Source organism: Hypanus sabinus, chromosome 14 (assembly GCF_030144855.1).
Source record: "Hypanus sabinus isolate sHypSab1 chromosome 14, sHypSab1.hap1, whole genome shotgun sequence".
NCBI lineage: Eukaryota > Metazoa > Chordata > Chondrichthyes > Myliobatiformes > Dasyatidae > Hypanus > Hypanus sabinus.
In genome coordinates this window covers 27,601,877-27,616,640 of record NC_082719.1, presented here as the reverse complement: position 1 = coordinate 27,616,640, position 14,764 = coordinate 27,601,877, and positions in this window count along the sequence as shown.

Here is a 14,764-nt window from a genome sequence, read left to right as displayed (position 1 = left end):
TCTAATCAGGGGTTTAAAGAGCTGCAATAATAATTCACGGCTCTTAAAATCAATCGCCCAACTAATAAAAGTCAATACACCATACAACTGCTTAACCACCCCATCAACTTGCATGGCAACTTTGAGGATCTCTGTTCCTCCACATTGCTGAGAATCTTGCGATTAAACTGGTAATTTTCTTTCAAATCTGTCCTTCCAAATTGTGGCACTTCACACTTTTCAGGATTGAACTCCAACTGCCTCTTCACAATCCACATCATATCAATGTCACACTGTAACCTAAGGTTGCAACCTTCTACACTATCCACAGCACCATGAACTTTCATGTCATCTGCCAGCTTACTAACCCATCCTTCTACTTCCACATCTAAATCATCTATAATATCACAAAAGAACAGAGTCCCAGAACAGATTCCTGCAGATATTGCTAGTCATGGATGTCTAGGCAGAATATGCTCTGTCTACTGCCACCTTCTATGCTTTTGAAAAATGTTATCTAGTCAGATGATGTTCGGGAGCTGATCTCCGAAGAACAACTGTGTTAAACAAGTCTGCTGTCAGATATTTAAAGTTTGATTTTTTTTCTCTATCTGTGGAGATTTCTTCTTCCACAACTGACTAGCTCCTGTTCTTTCTCAGTTCAGAATTCTGCTCGTTATTTTGTAGCTTGCACACTGAAAATCTAGGCATCCACTGATAACCATTGTTACTCACCTTTGACCCCTCATATAACTATGTTTGTCATCATAGTCGAAGACTGTTTTCTAAGCAAGAACACCATTTTCTTCAGAGAAGTTTATATTGTTCTTTTAAGGGCAAAGGCTATAAATGCCAAGCACTGGGATATTTCTGTGTCAATATTTATATGCTGTGGAAACGTGGCTGTCAGTACTTATGAAGCAAAGAACTATGTTTTCAGACCACCCTGAATTCAGACCACCCAGAATTTAGATTTATAGATCTCAAAGAGAAAGTGGACTGATCTTAAATCGTGGAGTACATGTCTTGGAGAGACAACACTTGGAATACTGTGTGCAGTTATGATTATCCAGCTTTGGGAAAGATGCAGAAAAGATTCATGAGGATGTTACGAAGAACGGAAGGTTTAAAAGTGGAGTGTAGGAGATTGAGGGGTGACTTTATCAAGGAATATGAAATCATGAAAGATGTAGATAAGGAAGCTTGTCACAGTCTTTTCTCCCAGGTTGGGGTGGGGCACCTAAAAGCAGAGGACATTGATTTAAGGTGAGAAGAAAAATATTTAAAAGGGATCTGAAGGGAAATGCTTTCGGACAAAAGGTGAAGTATATATAAAACAAACTGCCAGATGAAATTGTGGAATCAGGTGCAATTACAGTGATCAAAAAATTTGGAGGGAAGGGGCCAAATGCAGACAACTAGGTCTAGTTTAGCTAGTGTCCTGTTGAAGGGTCTTGGCTTGATACATCAACTGTTTATTCCTCTCCTTAGGTGCTTCTGACCAACTGAGTTCCTCCAGCATTGTGAGTGTATGGGTCTAGCTTAGTTAGACATCCTGAAGTTGAGCTGAAACACCTGTTTCTAATCTGTATAACTCTGACTCCAGCTGTCTGTGATACAATGCAAGTTACATTGAGAGTGTAAATCAGCCAGCGGAGATCGCCAAACCTTCTCCATTTCTCAATCTCCATTCAAGGCAAAGGAGTTGATGTAGAAGGAGTGTATGGCCTTTCACACTATTATACTTTGCCTCAAAAAGGCAACGCCCATCATTAAGGACTCGCATCGCCCAGGTTCTCGTTGCTACCATCGGGAAGGAGATGCAGGAGCCTCAAGGCAAACACTCAACAATTCAGGAACAGTTTCTTCCCCTCTGCCATCCGATTTCTGAATGGACATTGAGCCCATGACTCTACCTCACTCCTTTTATATTTCTATTTTGCAGTACTTAATTAATTCAGCTATTTTTAAAATATATATATATATTTACTGTAACTCTCAGTTTCTTCCTGTTATTATGTATAGCATTGTACAGCTGCCGTAAAGACGATAAATTTCATGACTTAGGGCTGGTGATATTAAACCTGATTCTGCTGAAGTAACTTTTGATACAATCTTGGAAGCATCAGATGCAGTGTACAGCCCAGAGAGGACTAAAGAATTCCACTGACTCATGACTGAGAGAATCACTTTCTCATATGATGGAGAGTTGAGCCAACACCATAACAGGGCAAGGTTTGAGTATGGTCAAACATGATTATTTTAATTCAAACTATTTCAGACTGATTTTGTCCTAACAAGTACTAGGATCCAGTACTGAATTAAGTGATTGTGTCAGCTCAAGGTAATCTCTGGACAATGACCGTCTCAAAGTGGAATAGGAGCGTTTGGACTGATACTCAGAGACTGACGCCCTTGCATTCCTGAGCACACTGAAGCACTGCAGAAGCAGTGGATCACTGCTGATCCGACTGCCATTTCAAGCACCCTCTGTATCAAAAGTCTGTAGCAACCGTCTTAAATCTCCCAAAGCTGGAGATGCAGCAAGCCATTCCCAAGCGAATCCCTGAGAAGAAAATCCAGTGATGCAGGAAGTGTTTCTGCTGAGCTCAAGGGAAGTTAATTTCCTTCCAAAGTTATGCAGAAAATCTCATTCAGCGTGGTTTTCTTACCAAGGTTCCATTACACGGTAACTGCATATTTTCTGGTAGCATATCAAAGATCCATGACTAGAACAAAACCAGGATAAAAGCTAAACCAGTACTGCATTCTTAATCATGGTCCTGTGATCATTTTGAAGTTGCCCTTGCAGATTTTGGGGAGGAATTAGATGTAGTGTGCACACAGTCAATCGACGCCAGTAGTCATTATATCACTCATTTGTGATGAGTAGCTAATTAGGGAAGATAGCAGAGGCTAAGAAAGTCAGAGCAGGGGAAGGCCACTCAGTCCCTCAGACCTGCTCTGCCATTCAATATGTCATGATTCATCATGATTGTTAACTTTTGTGCAAGTGAAGCCTCTCAAGCATCATCAAAATGTCGGTGAGGCCATACTTAGAATATAATGAACAGTTCTAGTCAGCACACTATAGGAAGAATATGTTGGCAATAGAGAGAAAACAGAAGAAATTCACCAGAATGTTGCCTGGAATGCAGGGCTGTAGTTACAAAGATAAATTAGATAGCCTGAGTTTATTCTTATTAGAACATAGGCTGAAGGATGATTTTATGAAAGTTTACAGAGTCACAAGGATAGTCAGTGTTTTTTCCCAAGTTAGTCTGAAACTAGAGGGTACAGTTTTAATGTGAAGAGGTATTTCAAAGGTGTCAGATAGATGCTTCAAAGGAAAGGCATAGAGGAATCTGGGCAAAACATGAGGAAAAGGGAATAGCATAGTTAAGTGTGGAAGTCGACATGGATGTTGTAGGCTAAAGAGGAATCTGGATTAGCTGGAAAATGGGCTGAAATTTGCAAATGGAATTTAATGCAGACAAGTTCAAAGTAAAATTATTATCAAAGTACATATATGTCACCATTTATATCACCATATGCAACCCTGAGATTCGTTTTCTTGTGAACATACATAGCAAATTCAAGAAACACAATAGAATCAATGAAAGACCACAGCCAACAAGACTGAGAAATGACAGATGTGCAAAAGGCAACAAACTGTGCAAAATACAAAAGGAAAATAATAAGATAATAATAATAGATAAATAAGCAATGTATATCAAGAACATGAGATGAAGAGTAATTGAAACTGAATCCATAGATTGAGGGAGCAGGTCAATGATGAGGTGAGTGAAGTTGAATGAAGTTATCACCACTGATTCATGAGCCTGATGGTTGAGGGATGCTAACTCTTCCTGAACCTGGTGGTGTGGACCCTGAGGCTCCTGTATCTACTTCCTGATGACAGCAGCAAGAGGGGAGCATAGCCTGGATGGTGAGGGTCCTGGGTGATGCATGCTGCTTTCCTGTGACAGCACTCTGTGTTGATGTGCTCAGTGGTGGAGAGGGCTTTGTGTGTGATGGGCTGGGCCATATCCACTACGTTTCCTAGGGTTTTCCATTTGAGGGCATTGGTGTTTACATACCAGGCCATGATGCAAGCAGTCAATATACTGTCCACCACATGTCTATGGAAGTTTGTCAAAGTTTTAGATGTCATAAGACCATAAGACATGGGAAAAGAATTGGGCTATTCAGCCCATCGAGTCTGCTCCGCCATTCCATCATGTTTAATTCCAGATCCCACTCAATCCCATACACTAGCCTTCTTGACATATCCTCTGATGCCCTGACCAATGGGGAAATGATCAACTAATGCCTTAAATATATGCACGGACTTGGCCTCCACCGCAATCTGTAGCAGAGTGTTCCACAGATTTACTACTCTCTGGCTAAAAAAATTCATCCTTACTTCTGTTCTAAAGGGTTGCTCCCCAATTTTGAGGCTCTTACCTCTAGTTCTGGTTACCCCCACCATAGGAAATACCCTTTCCACATCCACCCTATCTAGCCCTTACTCAGTAGGTTTCAATGAGGTCCCTGCGCATTTTCTAAATTCCATTGAGTACAGGCCCAAATTTGCCAAAACATTCTTCATGTTAATTCCTTTATTCCTAGAATCAACCTCATATACCTCCTCTGGACTCTCTCCAATGACAACACGTCCTTTCTGAGATGTGGGGCCCAAAACTGTTGACAACACTCCAAGTGCAGCCTGACTAGTGTCTTATAAAGGCTCAGCATTATCCCCTTGCTTTTATGTTCTATTCCCCCTTAGAAATAAATGCCAACTCTACCTGTAAATTAACCTTCTGGGAGTATTGCATGACATGTGAAATGTTACACAGCAGGCTAGGACTTAAACAGTGAATGATAAGGTACTGAGGAATGTAGTCAAACAAAGAGATTTAGGAATTTAGATCTATAATTCCTCCAAGGTAGTACTATAGATAGATTTGAGCATAAAGTGAGTTTTGGCACATTGGTCTCATAAATCAGAGTAGTGAATACAGCAGTGGGTTGTTATATTGACATTGTATAAGACATTGGTGAGGCCAAATTTGGAGTTTTGCGTGCAGTTCTGATGTTGGCAGGACATGGAGCGAGTGAAGTTGGGGGTTATTTCAGTCAACTTCACTTGCCTCATCACCAAATTGCTCCCACAACCTTTGGACTCACTTTCAAAGACTCTTCATCTCATGTTCTCGATATTTATTGCTTATTGCACAGTTTGTGCAGCTTCAAAACTGTATATGTCAGACATGGCCATAAGCAGCACTATGGCCCCACAGGGGTCTGTATTGGCTCCCTTCCTGTTTACCCTGTATACCTCGGACTTTAGATACAACACTGAGTCATGTAATCTACAGAAATTCTCTGATGACTCAGCAATAGTTATGTGTATAAAGGGAGGATGGGAGGATGAATACAGGTCCCGGGCGGAGGACTTTGTCAGATGGTTCAAGCTGAATCATCTGAAACTCAATATCAAAGGAGATGGTGATGGACTTTAGAAAGACTAAGCCTGCACTGCTCTCTGTTACTATTGATGGTGACGACGTGGATGTGGTGAGTACCTACAAGTACCTGGGGTGCACCTGGATGACAGACTTGAGTGGAGCACTAACACAGAGGCTGTGTACAAGAAGGACCAGAGTCACCTCTACTTCCTGAGAAGACTGAGGTCCTTTGGAGTATGCAGGCCGCTCCTTCAGTTGTTCTACCAGTCTGCTGTTGCCAGGACAATCTTCTATGCAGTGGTGTGCTGGGGCAATGGCATCAACATGGTGATCCCAACAGGTTCAATAAACTGACTAGAAAGGCTGTCTCTGTCATAGGACCTAAACTCTACATGCTGGAGACTGCAGTAGAACAAAGGACCCTACAGAAAATCCTGGTAATTCTGGACAATGTTTGTCACCCTCTTCATGCCACCTTGGCTGAACAGAGGACTTTTATTAGTGGAGGAAGTCAAATGAGCAGCTCCAAAGAGTGCTACATGAGGTAATTCTTACCCTCAACCATTACAGTACATAATGAGTCAACCTATAGCCGAGGAAGTGATAACTCCCTCCTGTTAGACTGCTTGAGATAACATATGTTTTTTTCTTTCTGTCTTCTCTTCTACTGTGCACTTGTAATGTTACGGTGACACTGTAATTTCCTTTGGGATCAATAAGGAATCTCTCTATCTATTTACAGTACTGTGCCAAAGTCTTAGGCAGCCTAGATTTTGTTTAATACACATTGTTTCAGGTGTTTATTTTTTTTTGTCTTCTGCATTAGTGTGTCACTAGAAAAGAGCAAATTTTAGATTTCCGTAGGTAGATATAGGAGCAGAAGTAGGCCATTCAGCCCATCGAGTCTGCTCTGCCATTCAATGATTGGCTGATCCAATTCTTCCAGTCAACCCCACTCCTCTGCTTTCTCCCCACCCCCTTTGATGCCCTGGCTAATCAAGAACCTATCTATCTCTGCCTTAAATGCACTGAATGACCTTGCCTCCACAGCCACTGGTGGCAACAAATTCCACCAACCTCCACAAATTTCCAAACATTCATTTTTCAAAAAATTAAATGTTACAGAGAAATAATTATATTTCATTGAAGAAAGAAACATCTTAAGTAATAGACCACTTTTCAGATAAAAACTTAATTACTTCATAGGTATATCGCCCAGTGCATGTTTAAACAAAGATCACAAACAGGTGCTAATGAGTTGAATGAACTAAACTGATTAACTGAAACAGAAATATGTGTGGAAGGAATCAAACTGGGTGAAGGACAATCAAACTAAAAGGTGAGGGTGTGGCAGTTTAATCAAATCATCAATTCTTACACCGTGACATGAGTGAGCATAGCAACAAGACACAATTTGGTCATCCTGTATCAGCAAGGTTTCTGCCAGTCTGAAATTTTGTGGTAGACAGGAGTTTCAAGATGTGCTCTTCTGAAGAAGCATAAAGAAATAGCAAGTTTGGGGACCAGAAACACTGTGGTCAGCCACAGAAACTGTGCAGCAGACAAGAGATACATCAAACCGATGTCTCTTCTAAATTGAAAGAAGTCCTGGACTGTTGTTAGCTCTGAGCTCACAGAAACCCAAGTACACCGCTCTGCAGTCTGGAGAAGTCTTTTTAGAAGTGGTCTTCATGGAAGAGTTGCTGTCAGAAAGTCATTCCTCTGAAGAGCAAACAAAGCCAGGAGACTCACCTGCACACAAAAACACAAGGGCTGGGATTCTGAACAATGGCAGCAGGTACTCTCAACCGATGAATCACCATTTGAAATGTTTGGCCCAAACAGGGGCCAGTTTGTCTGTAGAAGAGCTGGAGAGTACTACATGTATTGGCAGCCAACAGTGAAGCATAGCAGAGTTTCCCTGCAGGTTTTGGGCTGCATTTTTGCAAATGGAGTTGGTGATCTGGTCAGAATCCCCAATGCTGAGAAGTACAAGCAGACTCTCATCCATCACCCAATTCTAGCAGGGAGGTATCTGTTCAGTCCCAACTTCATTCTGCAGCAGGTCAATGACCCCAAACACTCAGCCAAGTTCATAAAGAACTATCTTCAGCAAAAAGAATGAATTCTGCACCAGATGGTATGGTCTCCATGGAGCTCTGATCATCACATCATCGAGGCTGTCTGGGATTACCTGGAGATAAAGAAGCAAACAAGACAGTCAAAAGTTTGCAAAGAACTGTGGCAAGTTCCCCAAGATGCTTGGGACAACCTGCCAGTTGATTTCCCTCACCCTGCCTTTATAAAACTGCATGACAGTATATCTAAGAAAATTAGTGCTGTTTTATAGGCAAAGGGTGGTCACCCAGATTTTGATTTAGTTTTTTACTGTTTACTACTCTTTATAGTATTTTATTTGATAATTAGAAACTTCTAATTTCATTAGATTTGAAAGCAGTGTTATTTGTCAGAATGTTTCTACATGTGCCTAAAACTTCTACTATTTTTTTTGTTTTATACTTGTATAGCTTGTTGTCTTTTGCACATTGGTTGTTTGCCTGTCTTGTAGGGGGTGGTCTTTCATTGATTCTGTTATGTATCTTGTGTTTACAATTATGCCCTCAAGAAAATGAATCTTGGGGTTCTATATTGTGATATATATGTACCTTGATAATGAATTTATTGAGTTATAGGGAAAGGTTGAATAGTTTAGGACTTTATTCCTTGGAGCACAGGAGGATAAAGAGATATTTAATAGAGGTATACAAAATTATGAGGGATATAGATAGGGTAAATGCAAGCAGGCTTTTTCCACTGAGGTTGGGTGAGACTGAACTAGAGGCCATGGGTTAATGGTGAAATATTTAAGCATATTTCTTCACCTAGGGTGGTGAGAATATGGAATAAGCTGGCAGCAGAAGTGTTGGTTGCGGGTCCAATTTCAACATTGAAGAGAAGTTTGGATTAGTACATGGATGGGAGGGATATAGAGGGTCCAGGTCGAGGGGACTAGGCAGAATAACAGATCGGCATGGACTAGATGTTTCTGTGCTGTAGTGCTCTAGGACACTTGACTACTTCATCCAGTCTCTTTTACCTTACACTAAAGCTCTGTGGGATTTGTGTAAATTGTTCTAAGTGGATAAGAAGCTGCAGTCAATTTGGAAGCTTAACTTATTGAACAAATGGTATGTGCGCTTAAAAATAGTACAAAAATTTAAGTTACATCAGGTCAATATTTTGTTGTCTTAAATGTCTAAATTTCTATTTTGTATTGTCAAGATAAAAGGTCTTTGTTTACAATAGCTCATTAAGTACACAAATCTACAGGTATTGGAATTTTGTAGTTGATAATACCAGTTTAGTGAACTTGCAAGTTACTTCAAACAGATCAGAGGAACCCTACATTCTCTTGCGCACATATATAAGCAGATCTAGTGATTCATACTTTAGTGAAAGTAAGTATTTATATTTTAAAAATCTGCTTCCTGCTGGTGTTAAGTGCCAAATATATTTGAAGTGGGTACGACTACTCCATTCCTATATCTTCCATAGTTTTGAAATGTGTTTTTGGTGATTTTTAAAGTCAATTATTAAGAAAGGAGTACCTTGCTAATGTGAAGCAACACATAACAGCGACTTCAAAATGTAGTGTAAATGTGTAAAATAGAACACCACTGCAAACAAGCTTGGGCTCTTTTTCAAGATTAATTGCAAATTACAGCATCAATGATCCCATTTGTATTTCAGATCAAGACTCTCAAAGTAATTTATCAAGTGATACATTTCAGTGTCAATGTATTATGTTTTAACATGCATGCTATATTTGGGGAAGTTCACTGCTGTCAAAAAAAATACAAGTCCGGAAAGGACAAGTTCCGTAAATAATTCACTGCATCTTATTTTTCAGAGTAAACAGATTTTTATTCTCCTTTCACTTTAGATATGGTACAAGGGTGGTCAAATACACTTGCACTTGGATCATTGTGGTTGTGAAATGAAGAATTTTGCCTCTCATGAGGTCCTCTTGTCATCAGAATTGCAAATCTGGCATCAGTAATTCATCATGTGAAATATATACAACCTTTCCTACAATGTAGAACATCATTTTAGCAAGATCAGCACACTAAACTATTAAACAGTATGATTTTAAATAAGTTTTTCCTTGGATTAGTGTTGAAAATTCATGATTTTAGTGACACAGTATATTCTGGTGCTAAGTTTTATTTAGCGTAGATGACTTGTAGAAATCTGTAGATAAAACATAATTGGCTTATATGTATTCTGGATTGTTTTGTTACCTTGAAAGAATGGAAGAGCATTGCATTTCATAGAGTGACGCAGCTTCAGTGTATGGTAAGGAAGCTGATGAGAACCTTACTGTGTATTAATTTATCATTAAAATCCAAGAACAGTCTTTGAAACAAATGTGCTGTAGAATGTGATGCAAGAAACAATTCTTTGAATTAGTAATCTCAGTTCATATTGTGCAGAAGGTGCATGATACTGTCTATTTCTCAAGAAAAAGTCCCTAAGACTATTAGTAACAGCTTAAAAGAAAGATAACAAATAATTATGATATTGTCATTTAATCAATTTTGTCTGTGTATGTGGAAGGAATATTTTTATCTCAAGAATAATTTGAGTGAAGAACAAAAAACAGGAAACACTCAAGGTGAACAGCATTAAACAGAAACAGTTAACAAATCCACTGAATGATTTTAAGGCTGTTCTGCACGTTAAGGACCATCACTGAATGTTGACATTTAGAAATGGAGCAGAGAGTCTCAAGCCAAATATTAGAAATGACAGGAGTGGATTGTGGAGCTTTGGATGTTGTTCTTTACATTCATTTTCTTTGTACTGTAGCAAATTTGACCTATGTATGAAAAGCAGTCCCGAAAAGCCAAAATAAATAATTATAATATTGAAAGGAAGCTTCAGCGCCAAAGAACGGGAAAGCAAGCTGGAATTTTCACTCCATGAGTTTTAGATCTAAAAGTGCTTTTGGCATGAGGAGAGAAGAAATGCTGATCACAGGCCAGTCCGTTAGCAGAGGGTGGTCAGGAACTGGGTGGGAGAGCAAATGGATTTATTCATAGGATTGGTGTAAATTTGGTGCAGACTGTTTCCACGGCAGATAACTCTATCATTTGTTTCCGTCATTCAGCAGATGCATGCACACAGATTTTTCTAACTTGATGGCGGGGTGGTTTACTCCTTGAGAGTAGCATCAGAAATAAATTTACACCACAGAAAATATAATGGGTTTTACTTCCAAGCCCTCTCTTCTGAATGTGAGCGCATCTTAAATGGCAGAAATGTGTACATGAGAATGAAATAAATCTGTAATAGGCTTTATAATTGCTATGTTTTTTTCCAACTAACATGAAAAAAAGCTGATAGTAGAGGCTCTGAAATATCAGATATTTCATCTATTCATGGAGTGGAATTCCCCTTGGTTTAATTAAAATGCAATTTACCTATCCAGAATTAATAAATAATTTAGAAAAATAGGAGAATGTCTCTGGGTAATTAATTATTTTCCAGACAACTCCCCTGTGTTGATCCTTCTATTCAAAATTTCTGTTTTGCTCTCAAGTTATGCTAAAACATTGATGGTATATTTGCTGCTTTAATCTGCAGTGCAGCATTCAGGTTCCATTGTAGAGATAGCTTGCTTTATTTTGAATGCATTAACATTTAATTCTTGATGCCATTTGCATTTAGTCAACAAAAAAGTTTGGTAAGAATAAATTGCTTCTGTTTTATGGTAATATTATTGAATGAGCTGAGTGGAATACAAATGCAGTGAATTTTTCAACATACTGATTCTAAACCTAATCTGCCTTTTTTTTAAAAAAAACGCACTGAAAAACCTAAAAGCACAATGTTTTTGTGCACTCCATTGGCTCCTATGTGGAGTGTTCTTGTTCTTACCTTCCAAACACCTGGGGGTTTGCCACATGCAGTATTTTAAAGAGAAGCATTAGCTTGAACTGTAAGCTGCTCTGCTGGACCACTGGCGTAGACTTTAGCCCTGGGGCTGCCTGTGTGGGCTGCTGATGGATGGGTCAGCGTGCATGGTGCAGCTGCTCAGTGCTGCCTCCTTATCGGCATTGTGATTCTGGGTCCTTACTAGGGACAGGCAGCTCCATGTGTTAGCAGCTCACTTGGATCCTGCAGATTCTGTCCTCACCACCTATCTGCTCTGCTTTCTGTCTCTTTGACAACACAATTCCCCTCAGCCATAAGGGTTCTGTTTGGTAGCAAGCTGGCAATTGAGCGTGTTATCACTGAGCCATTTCCTGGGTGGGAAGGATTGTATTGCCGAACAAAGAGAAGGAGACGATGGTGCCTTCCGTCACATCCAATACGGTGTAGGTGCTGCAGGTTCTCAGCCGTGTCCCACATTCACCACACGGGACAGAAGACAGTGTACACGCGACAATTTAGCTGAGTAGTCTGCCCAGTATCAATCGTCACAGCCAGCCTCTCCACAGTGAGCTGTGGGTGATTCATTACTTTGGCACAATTAGGCTCCTGACTCAGGAACATCTCTGTATATAATGCTGAAATGACTGACTCCTCACTTATTCCCACATTGACGCTCTTGATTCTGTGAACACATCTTGAGTACGTGGGGGTTGTTATTGTACTAAGGTGCTTCAAAATATTGATTACAAGTATGATCATAATATACAGTCTGTGAAATCACCAGTTTTCCTTCTGGATCCTTTGTGTGAGAAGTCTAGTCATGAAGACTGGTGTCTCGTGTGTAGTTCATGTCCATATGTGAGAAATTCACTAATGCCTGTGTGTTCTGCAGGCAGTGCAGTGTACTGATACACAGGATCAGGTCATACGCTGAATCTGTTCCAGTATCAGTACGCTGTCCTGCAGGGCAGTGCAGTGTAACAACAATGAAGGAAGACTTGTGTTGGGAATACTGTGGATTCTGTTTACTGTAATTGGAACATAGCAGGACCAGTGCATTTTGGTCGAGTTAAGTGACAGCCCCAGTTAGCTGAAGTTTTAGTTAAAAAGATCTGGAAATGACAAACTACAATTTAAATGAGTCACAAATGACATATTTAAATGAAATATAGAATAAATTAGAGCGCTACCAATACTACTACAGTACTATAAAACTGTTTTAGTTCATAATAGTTATTGATGGAGAAATCCATCTATACGCTGCCATACTCTTTTGATTGACTGTAAATGAAAAACATCAACTCCGATACCTAGAGAAATTTTTTGGCAAAATTTTTTCATTGCATCTTGGCAAGGGTCTGAACTTAATGTTTTAAATTTTGATTTTATTAAAAATTACTGCTTTTTAAATCGGGGTCTGTCTGCCAAAATGGATAACATAACACAAACATGTGCAGCTTGACATTATTTTAAAAACTTTTCACTCTAAGCACATTGTAGTGTCTAACAGCCAAATGAATGTGACTGATGCCAGTTAGAAACTGTTCTGCAACAGTCTCCTGTCCCATGGTGGCCCAAATAGATAAAGAGAATCCTTGCTATTTTTCCTAATTAGTTTCTTGGTTCTTTAAGAGTTGACTCAAATATCTGGCTCCCTGATTAACCAGTGGCCCAATTAACTGGAATCCACTGTACATACAGGGTATTGATGGAACTTGTGGAGCCCAACACTTAGAACCATTGAGTATTGCAAGGAATTGTATTGTAAGTATTTACCTTTTATTCTGAATTTTCCTTTGAGATCCCCTCTGGTCCAGACACGATCTCCCCACTTGTGAGTACAATTTAGCTTGGCTCCCCAGCCCCACAGAATATCATGGAGACACTTAGACTGCTCCTAGTCCCAGTGTCCTAACCTAATTTGACCCACTTGGTAATGCTCCCCTGACTGACATCTCAACATTTAGTTTATGACCATGTCCCCAGTGCCTCCCTCTTTACCAGAGCAATTCATCTCTTTCCACCCACCCACAGTGGATTTAATGCCTTGTTAGAACTGAACAAGGGTTGTTCATTTGTTGACAACACCTCCGTGTTAGCTGTGTAGCAATAAGCCCTCACACAAAATGTGCATTGACCCATGTCACAACACAGATTTATTTTGCTTTTCCCAGTGTGGAAGAATTTCCAAGCTGCACTTGTGTCTAAGTCCAAGCTGATCTCATCAACTGAAACATTAAGCAGTCCCACTTAAAGTGTTTTTCTTTCTGCAAGTGCTAAGTTTATTTAAGATATTCTGACTGATTTAGTAATGCATCCTTTCCCTTAGACGACTTGTACCAGTTTCCCATTGTATCACTGACACCATATTCCAGAAGAGGAGGTATCACATCCAAAGGAGTGTGATCTCGTGGATGTTTGAAAACCACTTTTAGCTTTCATTTGAATGTAGGGGTGTTCATTTGCCTTTCTGGATTGGCTTTGTACTTACAAACAGGCTGGCTTCAACTTGAACAGCTGAAGTTGAACAGCTTTGGCACTTTTGGTTTGGGATTCCTAAGGAGTATCAATTACTTTAGGTTTCTCATTATCTCAACATTTTAGTCCAACTTCAAGTCCTTATTTTCTTCATGGTCTACAATATAGCAGTGTTGAGTGCACTGTAGTAATGATAGTACCTCTGTATAAGTCTGTGTTCTGTTTATAGTATAGACAGGAATAGGCACAGACTGGAAAAGTAGGTTAAGAAATGCCAGGCAGTACAACTTAATCTCTTTCCTTCTGCTAGTGGTCAGTTTCTTCAAGATTTTCCAACTGATTTAATAATGCATTCTTTCCTTCAGGCACATTGGAGTATTGCTATTGGGTTAGTTTTTTTTCCTGAAACATCCAGGTTTTATTGTTCTTCTTGTAGGATCATGTACCTCATTCAAAGTAGTTTTTCTGCTGTACAAATTTGAAGGTTTGAGGTTTGTCAAGGTTCTAAAAGTGATGCAATACACTATATTGTGCTATACCTCTGACAAGACATTTTAGAATTCAATGTGAGCTCCATAACTACTTTGAATGACCTACATTTCCAGTGACTTTTGTAAGTTCATGCATAAAGTAATGTGTATTATTAAGAACATTAGCATTTTAATTGATTCACTATCATAACTGTTGTAAAACTACAAAATCTATGCTGTATACAAGTTTATGTTGAGCTTGAAGTTATTAAAAAATATTGCATAAATGTTTGCTAATTGACAACTAAGGGTGATAGGCTATATTCAAGTTTAAACGCAGTCTGTCCCCTTGGTTGATCCAAAAACCAACTGATTTACCACTTGTACACATGAAAGCTAGAAGAGCTTTTCAGTACCAAATAGGAG